This window comes from Sardina pilchardus, chromosome 2, assembly GCF_963854185.1.
Source record: "Sardina pilchardus chromosome 2, fSarPil1.1, whole genome shotgun sequence".
Taxonomy (NCBI): Eukaryota; Metazoa; Chordata; class Actinopteri; order Clupeiformes; family Clupeidae; genus Sardina; species Sardina pilchardus.
In genome coordinates this window covers 6,628,403-6,638,237 of record NC_084995.1, presented here as the reverse complement: position 1 = coordinate 6,638,237, position 9,835 = coordinate 6,628,403, and the positions used below count along the sequence as shown (strand labels likewise).

Here is a 9,835-nt window from a genome sequence, read left to right as displayed (position 1 = left end):
ATCTGTGGCTCTGTGATGGAGAAAGAGGATGTTCCTACAGAGGGTCAGACACAGAGGAAGAGGGGGATGGGGAGAATTAAACACAAGAAAGGATAAATGGAGGGGTTGAGAAGACATGTGCAGAGAAGAGAGGAATTGAAAGGAGAAAAGAGGACTGCCAAGAGATTCAAAGAGGATGCGAGGAGGTGAAGACGTGAGTGGAGAAGGGAGGAGAAGAAAGGAGAGGAGCACAGAGGAGGACAGGAGAGAGGAGACGAGAGGAGATGAGGAGAAAAGGAGAGAGGAGTACAGGAGAAAGGAGACCAGAAGAGATGAGGAGACCAGGAGAGAGGAGTACAGGAGAGAGGAGACCAGAAGAGATGAGGAGACAAGGAGAGAGGAGACCAGAAGAGATGAGGAGACCAGAAGAGATGAGGAGACAAGGAGAGAGGAGTAGGAGAGAGCAGAGGAGAAGAGATGAGGAGTCGTGAGAAGGAGGCAGACTAAATTGGCTGTGACTGGGGGGGCTGTGGACTCGGCTCTCCCATCTTGAGACTGAGGAGCTGTGAATGTGCTCGCTGTCTTCTCCGTCTCCCAACCGGCTCCGCAGAGAGCGCTCATGGCAGTGACAGCAGTGGTCGGGAGATAAGTTGCTGGGTTGAACGAACGAGCGAGCACACACACACGCACACACACACGCACACACACACACACATACACACACACACACACACACACACACACTTGCACGCACGTACGTACGCACGCACGCACACACATACACACACACTCACTCACACACACAAACACACACAGCTGTTGGCTGTCGACTCCAGCGGGGCGTCTGTCAGCTGGGTGAGTCAGAGTGGTCGTGTCAGTGCACAGCTGGCCAACGCAAAGCAGCGCAGCACAGCACAAGAGAGGGCCAATCTGTGCAGTTCACCCTGCAATCACAACACAAACAAACACACACACACACACACACACACACACACACACACACACACAGACACACTGCTGACTCTTTAGGAATGTGTCTGTGTGTGTGTGTGTGTGTGTGTGTGTGTGTGTGTGTGTGTGTGTGTGTGTGTGTGTGTGTGTGTGTGTGTGTGTGTGTGTGTGTGTGTGTGTGCGTGTGTGTGTGAACTGCACATGAGTGGATATGAGGATACACTCATGCTTGTGTGTGTGTGTGTTTGCGCTTGCACACGGGTTATTAGCAGGGAGTAATTTATCATGATGTTGAAAAAAGAAAACATTGTTGTTAATTGGGGGAAAATCTGAAGATCAGAGAGAAAGCGAGTGAGTGTGTTGTTTATAGAAGAGATCATGCCAGAAAAAACAAAGAATCAAATAGAATGCTCGAAATCAAAGAATGCTTACAAGGGTCACAGTTTGCTTTCCATCTCTAATTCTCTTGTTAGGAGATTTCTAAAAATACATAAACCGGCACAAAAGTCCTAAATGTTGGGAAGCAAAGATAAGATATTTCTAGACAGAGTTGTGCTTGTGCCTCGGTGGGACTCTATCCAAACACTCAGAGGTCATGTGGGAACAAGGGGGCGAGATACAGTATATGTTAGATTGGAATGATGATGATGATGCCGCACGTGGGCCTGGTCAGGGCCAGAACCATGCCAGAGTCACCTTTACTTGGGATCTACTGAGTCACCGCTGCATTTCCATAGGCTACACACAGAAAGGTTCTTGGGGTACTATATAGAACCATGCAGGCTTTAAAGAACCCTTGGGTTCCTTTGATGAACTCAATATGTGACCCTGCACAGCAAAATCAGTCGCTTGTCGCACAATACTATTTTGAGAAAATTCACAGTAAACAAACTCCTCTTCTGGCATATCGTGACAGGAGAACCATGTCAACTTTGGATTTGGTTATCTTAGCGATAGTTTCTGTAATACCATACATATCGTTGGAAAGCTTCGTTTATGTTCGTTCATGTGAGCACAATAACTCAATTTTGTAGATTTTACCAAAGCGATTTCGCTTTGCAGGGTCACATATGGTTTAAAGAACCATTTAGGGATGTCATATATGTAGGAGCCATTTATGTTCACCTTAGTTAGGTTAACTTATGTATTATTTATTTTAGCCACTTGGGGGAGTATTGCACTGGGTGTGGCACGTCACTGGGAATTGGGTATATTTACAGGTGTGATAATTAATTAGGGAAAGGTGTGGATGGTGGGGAACACACGGTTCTTACCGTAGCCGTGAGCAGCCACCGACAGCACGCCACAACATTTTATTTATCAGCACAAACAGCACTTTATTAATCAGCACCGTAAAGGACGATTTTATGTAATAGGCTATTTTTCTATCAATAAACGGGAACACCACCCAAAGATAACCGAAGTCTGGATCTAGGATTATTCGCTACGCGTTGAGACCACCTGCATACCATCCATGCCGAGGCTTATAGGATAGCCTCCACACCGTAAGAACCCATTCCTTTTGTCTGGATACGCTTCTGAATTGGACAGAAGCGTTCTGATCGTTTGGATAGCCTATTGAAAAAGGACTGCCCGTTTCATTGGATTGATTACTGTCGCGGAACTTGGAAGTCTTAATTGGAACACCTGGAAGTCCTCACGTCGTTATCCAGTGCAGACCGCAATCATCGAAGGCTGGTGGGTACACTTTCATATTCCTCTATGCTGGAGTTGGAAAAGAAAACGTGGACTTTTGAAATGTAAACGATAGACTTTTCAGTGCTGCTGCTTCATAAAAATTGTCTGGCCTGCGTGTGCTGTTAATTGACAAATTCCGACGCTCGGGATATTCCAAGTGCTGTGTTGTGCGTGCTGTCAGCTGCCTCCGCATAAGTAGGCCTAAAGTAAATTGTTGTGTTTTATAGAGCGCTTGAACTTGACGCGCTTAACACACAAATATGAGCGCAGAGGAAGACAATTTGCCCGACCGGGCCAAGACTGCTGTTGTGGTTACAGATGAAAATAACATTCCCGATAAACCTAGTTTTCCTGTTGATGATTCGGAGAAACGCACAAGAAAATTAACAGCTAAGGGATTTACCATGTTGTTTGAAAACCTTCAGAAAAATCGGAAATTCCAATTTATGCAAGCTAACAAAATTAAGCAAAGGATTAATGTGCTTTTTTCTGAAAAAATTACATCTCAAACTGTGTCTGATGTGAAGAAATGTCTAAGCAAATATACCACATTGTGCAAAGAGGCTTTAGAAACTCAAACTACTTTGTTGGAAATGCCTATGCCAGACCCTGAATACGAGAAGCAAAAAAAATGGCTTTTACAGAAAACAAAGGAAATGGATTCATTTGAAAATGATGTGAAGCAATGGTTGGCCAATGCTGCAAAAAAGGACAGTGATGAGTTTGATGTGCTGTCTATAACAGACTCTGACCTAAGGCCTGAAGACAGTATATCCAATGTTTCAAGTAAAGGATCAAAACATAAAGGTCGCTCTTCTGTCCATTCAAAGGCTTCTAGTATTAATTCTGTACGTTTAAAGGCAAAGGCTGAAAGGGCTGCTCTTTTACAGTCTGCAGCTGCTTTGAGAAAAATGCATGATATTGATGCTGAAGAAGCAGCCCTTCAAATTGAAAAGGCAAAGCTGAAAAGAAAAAAGGAACAGCTAGAGGTTGAGGCCAAATTGGCTGCTGCGACAGCTAAATTGTCTGTGTTTGAAAACGTGTCTGGTGGTGAAGATGTGGTTGAGTATGATGAAGAGGATAATAGAGAAGATGCCATGAATGCCTATCTTAATGCTCATTTGAAATCACAAACATCAAGCTATCTGAACACAGCTCCTGTCTTGCAACTTCCTAAAACTGTCTCTTTCCAACAGGACCATTCTCTGCCATTAGCTGCACGGCCTAAAGGAAGGCTACATATTCCGCAAGCTCAGTCTTCAGTAAGGTCTTATAACCCTTTGTCTTCAGTGTCCTTTGCACCGTCTTCTCACAGGTCTGAAGTTCAGGGAAACGGATCTAGATTCAGCAACCCTATATCGTCAGGTTTTCAGTCGTCAACTTCTCAATGGAGTGAGCCTACAAATACGAGTGATGATGAAGCAAGTGGAAATGGCCTTGGATCTGGACTCACCAACACTACAACAGCAGGATTTCAGCCACTGACCTCACAAGGGAGTATACGTATGCAGTCACAATCACATAATCATTCTCCTCGTGATAATGTTCAACACTCCACTCTGTATGACCTTATGCAAAAGCAAACTAACATCACTGCTCAGCTGGTTCAGAATCAAGCCTTAGCCTCTCTCCCTCCACGAGCTATCCCAGAGTTTGATGGTGATCCACTTAAATATGCTGCCTTTATTAGAGCCTTTGAGCAAGGTATTGAAAAGAAAACTACAGATAAACAAGAATGTCTTTACTACCTTGAGCAATATACCAGAGGGCAGCCAAGAGAACTGGTTCGGAGTTGCTATAACATGACTCTTGGGCAGGGCTATGATAGAGCAAAGAATCTATTGAAAGAGCATTTTGGTAATGAACTGAAAATTGCTGCAGCTTATATGGAGAAGGCTATGAAGTGGCCAACAATGAAGGTTGATGACACTAATGCTCTGCAGTCTTTTTCAATCTTTTTAAGGGACTGTTGCAATGTCATGGAAGATCTACGGCATATGGAGGAGATGAACGTGCCATCTAATCTTCGACTGATAATGATGAAGCTGCCATATAAACTGAGGGAGAAATGGAGGTCTGTCGCCTGGGAGCTACAGGAGCGCCGTGGTCACAGAGCTATGTTCCCAGATTTTGTGGCCTTCATTGAACGTCAGGTGAAGATGTTATCTGATCCTCTCTTTGGTGACCTACAGGGCATGTCACCAGACCCTTCCTCTAAACCCAAGAGCAGATATATTGGAAGAGGCCATGCTACTGTTGCTGCCATCAATACTGCCTCTGGACCAACTACATCAGCAACTTGGCATCAACAGCGCAGAGGGCCAGCTTCACAGAAGAATGACCAAGAGTCGTGCTGTGTGTGTAGGAGTCAGCATTCAGTAGAGAAATGTCCACAGCTTTATGAGATGACACACAGAGAGAAATTGGATGCTTTGAAAGTAGGCAGAGTGTGTTTCAGCTGTCTGAGGAGAGGTCATATGAGTAGGGAATGTGACGAGCCTTTAACATGTGATATCTGTAAATACAAACATCCAACTGTCCTTCATATCGAGTATAAAGCTAAAGCACAGGAAGTGTCAGTCAATAATGCACTTGTGTCATTGGAGACATGTGGCCATACTGGGGCCGGAAGTGATGAAAATGTTCTTTCTATTGTGCCTGTACAGGTGAAGACCAAGTTTGGGAGCAAGACTGTGAACACTTATGCCTTCCTAGACCCTGGGAGTTCAGCTTCTTTCTGTACCCAACACCTCATGAGGAAACTGAATCTTTCAGGAGTCAGGACTAGCATTCTTCTTCGTACTCTTGGCCAAGAGAGGTCTGTTGACACATTCTTGCTTAGTGGTCTTGAGGTTTCTGGCTTGAATGAGAATAACTTCCTAGACTTACCTGAAGTCTATACTCAGAGGACCATGCCTGTGAGCAGAAATAACATTCTCACTCAACAGGACCTAGAGGGATGGAAATACCTTGAAGGCATTAAGGTTCCCAGTCTTGAGGCAGAGGTGGAGTTGCTGATAGGCACCAACGCACCGAAGCTCATGGAACCATGGGAAATAATAAATAGCCAAGGCGAAGGACCATATGCTGTCAGGACTCTACTGGGGTGGGTCGTGAACGGTCCGCTGAGAGGTGGTGAGCCGTGCAAAGGCAAGTTTGGCCGTCCTGCTTTCACTGCCAATAGGATTTCAGTCGCCAAGCTACAGGACTTATTGGTTGCCCAATACAATCAGGAGTTCAATGAAAAGTCAGATGATGTGTGCCTTTCCCGAGAGGATCAAAAGTTCATGCAAATCATGGAGTCTTCAATTCAGCTTGATGAAGGGCACTACTGCTTTGATTTGCCTTTTAAGGCTAAAGATGTCATCCTGCCAAACAACTACAGCATCGCAGAGCAGCGTCTCTTAAGTCTTCATAGGAAGTTCAAGAGGAACGAAGTTTATCATCAAGAGTACACAGCTTTCCTCTCTGAAGTAATTGAAAAGGGTTATGCTGAGCTTGTACCACAGCAGCAGTTGAAGCGGGCTGACGGCAAGGTGTGGTATATTCCCCATCACGGGGTATACCATCCGAAAAAGAAAACCCTTAGAGTTGTTTTCGACTGTGCTGCCGTGTATAAAGGAATTTCATTGAACTCGCAGCTGTTGCAGGGGCCTTACCTCACAAGCACTTTGCTTGGTGTACTTACTAGGTTTAGACAGGAACGTGTAGCACTGATGGCAGACATTCAAGCCATGTTCCATCAGGTGAGGGTGTCTCTTGAGCACACAGACTTTTTACGCTTCTTGTGGTATCCTGATGGCGATACAAAACAAGCTCCCATGCAATACAGGATGAGAGTTCATCTCTTTGGGGCTGTGTCTTCGCCCAGTTGTGCGAATTATGCACTGAGGAGAATTGTACAAGACTACAAAGACAACTTTGAACCCAGTGTTATGAACACAATACTCCAAAATTTCTACATGGACGACTGTCTTAAGTCTGTGTCATCAGAGGCCAAGGCCATAGAAATGGTCCATGAATTGACTGAAGCCTGTGCGAAGAGAGGATTCCGCCTGTTGAAGTGGACAAGCAACAGCAGTGAAGTTTTGGCCAGTATTCCTGAGCCACAGCGTTCCAAGGCCACCAGGGGGCTTAACCTGGATCAAAAGGCAAGTCCTGTTGAAACAGCTCTTGGTCTTCATTGGTGCATAGATGCTGATGTTCTGACCTTTAGAATAGCCATAGAAGAGCGCCCACATACAAGACGTGGCATATTGTCTGTGGTGTCGTCTATCTATGACCCTTTGGGTTTTCTTGCACCATTTACTTTGCCTGTCAAAAGGATGCTGCAGGAGATGTGCAGGCTGAACATCGGCTGGGACGCCAGCATACCTCGTGTCTTCTCTGAGCAGTGGTCCAAATGGCTGGCTAATCTACATCACATCGCCAAGCTCACAGTGGACCGCTGCATCAAGCCAAAAGACTTTGAAACACCTACTCTCCTGCAGTTGCATCACTTCTCTGATGCTAGCGAGTATGGCTACGGAACTGCATCATATCTCAGGATGGAGAACAAGAGAAACCGTGTCAGTATTGCTTTTATCTTGGGTAAAGCCAGGGTCGCTCCTTTAAAGCAAACCACAATTCCTCGGCTCGAGCTGACTGCTGCTGTCCTGGCTGTCCAGGTGGACAAGATGCTGAAGAGAGAGTTGCAGCTGGATCTCCACCCATCGGTATTCTGGACAGACAGTACAACCGTTTTAAAGTATATCGGAAATGAGACCAGGAGATTTCATACATTTGTGGCCAATAGGGTGGCTGTAATTAGAAATGAAACTGATGTTTCACAGTGGAGACATATTGGCACAAGATTGAATCCGGCAGATGAGGCATCCAGGGGTCTAAGTGCTCAAGAGTTCCTTGCATGTGAGCGGTGGCTGAAGGGACCACAATTTCTCTTGAGGGGGGAAGAGGAATGGCCTAAGACCATCATGGAGCAATCGCCGATCCCTGTGGATGATCCTGAGGTGAAGAAAGACCCACTTGTGAATGCCTTTGTCTCGCACAGTCCACTGAATGCAACCAAGGTGTTTTTAAGTCACTTTTCAGTTTTTAAGAAGCTGATCACATCTGTGGCATGGATGCTAAGGCTTAGAGATGCACTTCTAACCTTGTCCCAAAAGAGAAAGGTTCTCCAAGCCTCTGGAAGCATCGGCCATGACGATGGAGACCAAAGAAAGGACCACCTTCATGCGGAGATGCAAAGAGAGAAATTAGCAGTCCGGGGACAGTCGCTTACAACCGATGACCTTGAGAGGGCAGAAGGTGCCATCATCTCCTTTTTCCAGCAAGATAGGTTCTTTGATGAGATTACCGTTTTGAAAGACGGAGGATCGGTCAAGCGAAACAGTGACCTCTACAAGCTGGACCCAGTGTTTGAGGACGGACTGCTACGGGTGGGAGGAAGGCTCAGTAGGGCTGCCATGCCGGAGGTGGAAAAACATCCGGTCATTCTTTCTAAAGAACAACATGTGTCCAGACTCCTCTTGAGGCATATTCATCAACAGCTGGGTCACGCAGGTAGAAATCACATGCTCTCTCTACTCAGGAAGCGATACTGGATTACTCATGCCAATTCTGCCTGTAGGAAGGTAATCTCCGAGTGCGTAGTCTGTCGCCGCCTCCAAGGAAAGACGGGGGAACAGAAAATGGCAGACCTACCAATAGAGAGAATTGTGCCAGACTTGCCAGCTTTCACAAATGTGGGCGTCGACTATTTTGGGCCAGTGGAAGTGAAGAAAGGCCGCGGCAGAGCAAAGCGCTATGGCGTCCTCTTCACCTGCATGGCGAGTCGGGCAGTTCATCTTGAAGTTGCTTATACTTTAGACACTGACTCATGTATAAACGCCATTCGTCGTTTCATGTGTCGTAGAGGTCAGGTGACGCACCTAACATCAGACAATGGCACCAACTTCATAGGCGCTGAGAGGGAGTTAAGGGAAGCTGTTACTAAATTAGACCATCAGAAGATTCAGCATGCCTTACTGCAGAGTGGCCTTGCATGGTCTTTCAACCCTCCAGCTGCATCTCACCATGGGGGGGTTTGGGAGCGGCTTATTCGTCTTGTGAAAAGAGTCCTTTCCTCCACACTTAGACTCCAAGTACTAGATGATGAAGGGTTTCATACCATTCTCTGTGAAGTAGAAGCCATCCTCAATAGTCGTCCCATAACAAAGGCCTCTGATGATGCGAATGACCTCGAAGCACTTACACCCAATCACATCCTGCTTCTAAAATCAAAACCACACCTCGCTCCTGGGCTTTTTTGTAAGGATGACCTGTACATGAAGCGGAGATGGAGGCAGGTGCAGTTCCTGTCTGACCTCTTTTGGAAGCGCTGGGTGAGGGAATACTTACCGCTACTTCAGGAGAGACAGAAGTGGGTGAGACCAAAAAGAAGCTTTTCCATGGGAGACATTGTGGTTGTAATGGATCCTGTCACTCCACGAGGGTCCTGGCTGATGGGAAGGATTATGCAGACGTACCCCGATAAGAGAGGTTTTGTCCGCTCCGTTCGACTGAAGACAAAAACGGGTCAGCTGGACCGGCCAGTAACGAAGATCTGCCTTTTAATGGAAGCTGAAGTGTCATAGATGTCCCGGCTAGATGACCTGACCACAGATGTCCTAGGCTAGATGACCTGACCACAGATGTCCCGGCTAGATGACCTGACCACAGATGTCCTGGGCTCAAAGAAGATTCACTTAGATTAGCTCTGCACAAATGGCTCCTTTAGTTTAAGTTGGGTAATTTTGGTAATTGTGGTTAAAGTAAATATTCACAATTATGGGGCCGGGGTGTAGGAGCCATTTATGTTCACCTTAGTTAGGTTAACTTATGTATTATTTATTTTAGCCACTTGGGGGAGTATTGCACTGGGTGTGGCACGTCACTGGGAATTGGGTATATTTACAGGTGTGATAATTAATTAGGGAAAGGTGTGGATGGTGGGGAACACACGGTTCTTACCGTAGCCGTGAGCAGCCACCGACAGCACGCCACAACATTTTATTTATCAGCACAAACAGCACTTTATTAATCAGCACCGTAAAGGACGATTTTATGTAATAGGCTATTTTTCTATCAATAAACGGGAACACCACCCAAAGATAACCGAAGTCTGGATCTAGGATTATTCGCTACGCGTTGAGACCACCTGCATACC

At 45.9% G+C, this 9,835-nt stretch overlaps 1 protein-coding gene across 6 annotated transcripts in view; it reads left to right on the top strand.

Annotated features, from left to right (window-relative positions):
- The window catches only part of adcyap1r1a (adenylate cyclase activating polypeptide 1a (pituitary) receptor type I), a 36,220-nt gene that overhangs the window by 5,293 nt on the left and 21,092 nt on the right, over positions 1 to 9,835 (top strand). The window lies entirely within an intron of this gene.